The sequence below is a fragment of the Gavialis gangeticus genome, unplaced genomic scaffold, assembly GCF_001723915.1.
Source record: "Gavialis gangeticus isolate Ggan-Ray unplaced genomic scaffold, GavGan_comp1, whole genome shotgun sequence".
In the NCBI taxonomy this organism is placed as follows: domain Eukaryota; kingdom Metazoa; phylum Chordata; order Crocodylia; family Gavialidae; genus Gavialis; species Gavialis gangeticus.
In genome coordinates this window covers 184,951,754-184,957,801 of record NW_017729022.1, presented here as the reverse complement: position 1 = coordinate 184,957,801, position 6,048 = coordinate 184,951,754, and the positions used below count along the sequence as shown (strand labels likewise).

Sequence of the window (6,048 nt, the reverse complement as noted above, 5' to 3'; positions counted from 1 at the left end):
GGGCTCGTGCGGGCTCCGCCAGCTTCAGGAAAGTGCTCCACTGCTCCACAGAGCCTGCACCAGCTCCCCACCCCAGCCTCCATCCCTGCCTTGCCACATCTTGGGAGGGCCACTGCCTGCCCCAAGTGAGGCTGTGCCAGCTCGGAGACACTGCTCCGCTCTCTCTCTCTCTTACTGCACTTCTTCCAAGCAGACCTGCCCTTGCAAACTTGCCTGAAACTGGCCTGTTGGCCCCAAAGCATTCCTTTTTTCCTGCTTTCTCACACCAAGCTGAAAGATTTGCCCCTCAAAAAGCAGGGGGGGAGTGCCATGAACTGGCCCAGGAGCCCCTGCAGCCCCTGGTCACTGGCTCCCTGGTCACTTGAGGAGTCTTCTTTTATACCCTGCTAATCCATGCATTCTCTTTCACATCCATGTGAACTGATTATTGCCAGTTGGGGTCCATGTACATACCGTCTGCATAAAATAAAATCAACATTAGACTTTTTTTAATATAGGTATGCTTTGAAACATGTCTTGTTTACAGATTAACTTTTCATTAAAAAACATGAGTTCTACTTGTTTATTTGAACTATAGCATTCACTAAGCCAGCTTTAATAATATTTCAAACCATACAGTGACTACACAGTTGGTTCTGTCCAAGGCTGAGCACACATCATGCTAGCTACAGTAAGCACTAGGGCCCATTTGTATGAAACCTACTCTAGTACTGAAGCCTTATGATCTATGGCAACAGTCTTAATACAACTATTCTACAACTGGTACCCTTGAATACTTTGGAGAACATGGGAGACTTCTACAATTTTCTTCTTTTTTTTCCCAAAAAACTTTTGAGGGTCCTAGGTCATGTATTTAATTTAGTCTGGTTTTACACCTTACTTAACTTCTGTTCAGAGGCACTTGCTGGGACAGGGGAACAGGCAATCAGTGGACTAGTGCTTATGTATCACTAGCTGTACCTTATTTGGGAGTGGACTAGCATACACACTGATATGTGAATAAGTCTACCTAGCAGCTAAACCAAGAAAACCCATTCTGTCAAGTGTGCTGGTAACCTAGTTGTAGATCACCTAGTCGGGAGTCTAGTCACCTGATGTGGATGCATAAAGGCCACTGGAGCTTAAAAGTTAAATGGTCTCTTTTTATAAGAAAAGAGCAGAAAGAGCGGAAAGCTGGCTGCAAGAATATGGCTATAGGATTTTGAGGAGAAGCCATGGGCAGGAGCTCCTGGACACATCAGAGATCTCTCATCAAAGCCCAAAAAAACATTCCAAAATGGCCAGTTAATGACAGGAAAACGTGTTAATCTAGATCTGTATATTTCTAGTGCTAGCTAAAGTAAAAGGTGATTGGTATAGGGGACACTGATGAATACAGATGAGTGGGATATGGTTTTCCTGTCCTGTGAAAGTTTTGTGATTTCAAAACTTTTTCTTTTCCAGAAAGGAATAAACTAAAACCTTTCAAAATGGGCAGAAAACCCCCATGAGAGATTGGCCCTTTCTTGCACCACAGATTTGATGGTATTTTGGTGGTCAATCAGATAAATCAGTGACTTGACAGTAGGTTTTCCATATCTTTGATGAGTACCTTAGAGCAGGATGTGGGTTTGTGGGTCAGGGTTTCTCTCTTTCTGATTTTTCATGGAAAACCTCAAAAGGTCTTTGTTTCATCTGATGCACAAAGGGAAATCTTGTGAAAACTCAGAAAGTTTGAATAGTTAGAAAACTTTTTTGTGTCCAGTTCTAGTGTCAGTAAGTATTTTAAACAATGCATTATTATAATTCACCACAAGATTTAAAGTATTGTAGTATTTCATGTTCACCTAAATAAATGGGAAAAAATGTATGTTTTTTTTAAATCCACAGAGAAAAAAAACTAATATTCAGTTTACATAAAAGTTAAACTTCAGATAATGTTTCTAACAATTTGTAATATATATATTAAGTACTTATTAAGTGTCTCAATTTTCATATCCGCAAATATTTAATAGAACTAGGAAAGAGAGAACATTTCTGGACAAATTTGTTATTGTAATAATAAATTAGGTTTGGGTGATAGTGAAACATTTTGCAAGTTCTTTTTCGCTTCACTTCATTTTCATTTAAGTTCCTTTCAAATGTTATTTTTGAAAAACTGGAATCTTTTGTTTTGATAGTTTTAAATGGAAATATTTTGACTTTTTTATTGAAATGATATCTTGTTTTGAAATTCCCTTTGATTTTGTAAATAAAGATTTTTAAAAATGCTTGCAATAAAAATGAAATACACTGACCAAGTGATAATTATTTTCAAGTTTGGATTTTACAATAAAAAGTTTTAAACCAATTTTTCACTTATGATTCTTTTTATTTTTTTCCAGAACTGCCAGTATAATAAAAAAATCAATTACTTGCACAGCTATAAATAGAAGTAGTTTAAACAGTTGCTACTTACTAGAGAAGGCCTCTTCCTCCTATAATTTCTGAAAATATTGCCTTTGGGGATGGGTATTTTCAAGAATTATATCCTGTCTTCTCTAGTAAGGATTGCCTGACAGAACAGTGTCAGCACTGGAAGTACCATTCTAGAGAGAGAACAAGTAAGAAAAGTAACATCAGGCTAAGCTATATAGGGAAAATAAGCATTTCAAGAACAGGCAGAGGATATGAGATCTGGAGATGTGCAAATATCGTAAACATTTACTGTGATAATCCCTATAGATTTTAATCTGAATTCACTTTAGTATGCTCATGGAATTCCTGCATATATTTCAGTGACCCAGTTTAATGAGACAAATATTCCTTGCAGGAAAATTTCATTTGGGAGGTGGCAGGGGGTACCATATTTGCACCTGAAGAGCTTGTACAGTCTTCCAGTCCAGGAACTAGACAATACCACATGGTTTCATTGACCAAATGCAACAAAGCTGCACAGCTCAAATGTACCTCTTGCATATTTACCATGAGCCAAAAAATTGTCAGATAAATTTAAATAAGTAATATTCTCTGCGCAGAAAATATGGAATAAATTAATCTAATAAATGATTTGTTCCTCTCTAACCTAGTCCTGTAATGCTGCCATTTTTATATATATATTTTAATTTCAGCGGCCTTTTTTTCCCCATCAAATATCTCCATCAATTTTACCATACAGAGACATCTACATTAGGTATCTCTTGAACTCATTTATATTCTTTTTTTCCCCAATGGCTTATTCTGATCGCTTCTTGTACTCTGCATAAAATTGTTGAGCTTGTGTTTCATGCTTATTCCTGGTTTCCTTAAGGTCTGGAAGGCATCTAATCTTAAGGGCCAGACCCAGTATTCCTTAACCACTCAGTACTCTTTAAGACCCCTGTTGAAGTAAGCTCTGTTTGTAAAGCTCCCGCCCGTTCACTTTGGGGGCACTATATAAACTGCCGTATGTGTTTTCAGTAAGTAAAAATGGCAGGATCAGGTCCCAAGTGAGTTAAGAGTGGCTGTTAGACCACAAACTGCTACTGGAAAGGCAGCTGGCTAATTGGGGTAGGGCAGCTGAAAAGGATCTGTCTGTTTGCCTTGAAGTTCCTCTCATCTCTGTCCTCCTCTTCCTTTGCTTTCCTCCTATCCTTTCATTTATTAGTAGGAAAGCTGAATTGGGACCCTGAAAGCAGCTGTTCACTTCAGATTCTCCAGAGCAAGTTTGCTCCAGAGGTGCTTAGCCACTTCTCTGAGACTGCTGCCTGTCAGGGTGCAGCTGGGAAGGGAAGTAGTGGTTTCCTTCAGAGTGCTGCTGGAAGAAAGCTAGCCACAATGTTTGAGGGGGAAACCACTGACTTCCCTTCTCAGCCTGGCAGCAGTGCTCATTAGTGCGAGACAAACAGACGTGCTCCCTTGAGATTAACTGCTATTTGCAAACCTGAAGTAAGAACACTTTCAGAGGTCCCAGGACTGTGTCTCATGTAGCGGTTAAAGTTTACAGGCTGGGGGAAAGGAAATGAGAGGCAAGTGGCAGATGAAGAGGAGAAAGAAGGAGAAGTCAAAAGCTTTCTGGGGAAAAGAAGGGAGAAGGCAGGGAGGGAGGGAAGCATGAGCATATGAAGAGAAAGGAATTGGAAGGGCTACAGTATAACTCCACAGTACACATTTCATTGTGTATCAACCACTCTGCTGGACTATGTTGTCACTCCACTGAAGCCAATGAAGTTACACTGAGGATGAATTTGGCCCAGTCAGCATAAAGAAAATTAATCTGTGCTATTTCCCAGCAGTGCACCACTTGGGGCTGTTGATATAAAGATATGACATCACCAAAAAAGTTCTAACAACCAATCAAAATGTAGCTTTGGTAAATCGGCATCCAAAGTGCTACTGTAATTGCTGCTTCTGAAATGTTTAAAGGGTAAATACAGGCAGTCCTCGACTTACCGTGTGTCGAGTTACAATGTTTCGCATTTGCAACATTTATAAATTGACACCAGTTTCAACTTTCTGATGTCAGTTTCAACTTTACACTTGAACCGATGCAATGCCACCAGTGAACAAGTTCACTGTGTCACCCACATCCCTGGAGAACATCTGTCCAAACTTCCTTGGACACTTTCTTTAAGAAAGCAGACAAGACTCCAGAAAAACCTGCAGCCAAGACTCCTGAGAAGACTCCAGCCAAGAGCCCTTCAAAAAGTCCAGCAAAGTCACCTCAAAGAAGTCCTTCCAAATCAATATGATTGCTATTTACAATATAAATACATTAATGTAGCTATATTAATCATCTATAATTGATTGAGTACAAAATTCTGGGTTATTTTTGGTGAAAATAGGGTATCGGGCCTTGGTTCAGGAACCAATCCCCCATTTATAACATTGTTTCCTATGGGAAAATCAGTTCCGAGTTACATTTCGACTTAAGACACTGTTTTCAGGAACAAGTTGTGTCGTAAGTTCAAGGACTGCCTGTAGTACATTGCAGGCTAATGAACTTGAATAATGTAACAAATACGAACAGGTCCCAAATTAACCCCTGCCCATTATTTTGAAATTCTTTGATTTTACAAGAGTGGCCTGATCTATATTTTAACAGAACTCTTATGAAAAAGGTCACTGAAGTCATTTGTTGGCAACATTTTGCAAACATTTCCTAAAGGTTTTATTCTAGACAGTTATGTGACTCTTCCACCTTGCAGCCTTTGTAAGTATAAGAGCAGCTGTTTACATGGCAAGATTCAGTAGCCATCATAGGAAATTCATTTGGTCATTGGACCTCAGCGTCATGTGCCAGTGAAAACTGTGTTCCTGCTAATAATGGAAGCAAAACTAAAAATGACATCTCCCTCCATTTTCAATAGAAAAAAACAACTGTGAAAGCCAAAAATATTGGTTTCTCAGGGCACCAATAAGAGCCTTTGCTCTCTTTTGCAAAACAAACAAGAAAGTGCCTAATATTTCTTCTCTGTGTTCAACTCGGTTGACTTTATTAGCTAAGATATAGGTATATTTTATGCTCAACATTTGCCTTGCAAGCGTGCAGTGAAATCTGTAGTTTATATGATGAGTGCAGAGTTTCTCACTGACAAGTGATGCTGGGTTCCAAAGACTGCTGAGAGCATGTTTCTTTCATGGTTCTTTTTACCCTGCCAATTGCTTTTCTTATCCTACCCAAGAGAGGAATCACATGGAAAGATGAATTCCCTTCCTTTAAGTGCCTTCCTTGGTGTGTGTCTCTTTTCCCATGGAGACACAAGAATATCTCCTGGAGAGACTGTAAGAAAGTTCTTGTTGCAGAATAGGTAGCCAAATATTGGAAAAAATATATATGTGAGCTTTGGGGGTGACAGTGAAGAAGATGTTTATTGTAACTCTCATAGGGAAGAGGACTGTTTCTTAGAAAAATCTCCTGCCTTTTGGAATTACGTATGATCAGACTTCTCTGCCAGAATGGAGTAACTACATAATGATGGGTATCTTTCAGGAGAGAGTAATTGTGGGTACTTCTTGTAACACACCTGCAAGTAGTGGCATTCTTAAGTTTTCAATTGCCTGGTCTCTACTCAAGAAACCAGGTTCACCACCCTGTTTCCAGTAGAAGGC

At 39.3% G+C, this 6,048-nt stretch overlaps 1 long non-coding RNA gene across 2 annotated transcripts in view; it reads right to left on the bottom strand.

Annotated features, from left to right (window-relative positions):
- The window catches only part of LOC109296979, a 23,695-nt gene extending 17,655 nt beyond the window's left edge, over nucleotides 1–6,040 (bottom strand). The window contains exon 1 of one of the 2 annotated variants that reach the window (XR_002097123.1): nucleotides 5,909–6,040. This is a non-coding gene — a long non-coding RNA (uncharacterized LOC109296979). Of the gene's footprint in view, nucleotides 1–2,437; nucleotides 4,397–5,908 lie in introns of those variants that run through there. The other variant, XR_002097124.1, reaches the window with a different exon arrangement.
- Between the last annotated feature and the right edge of the window lie 8 nt (nucleotides 6,041–6,048).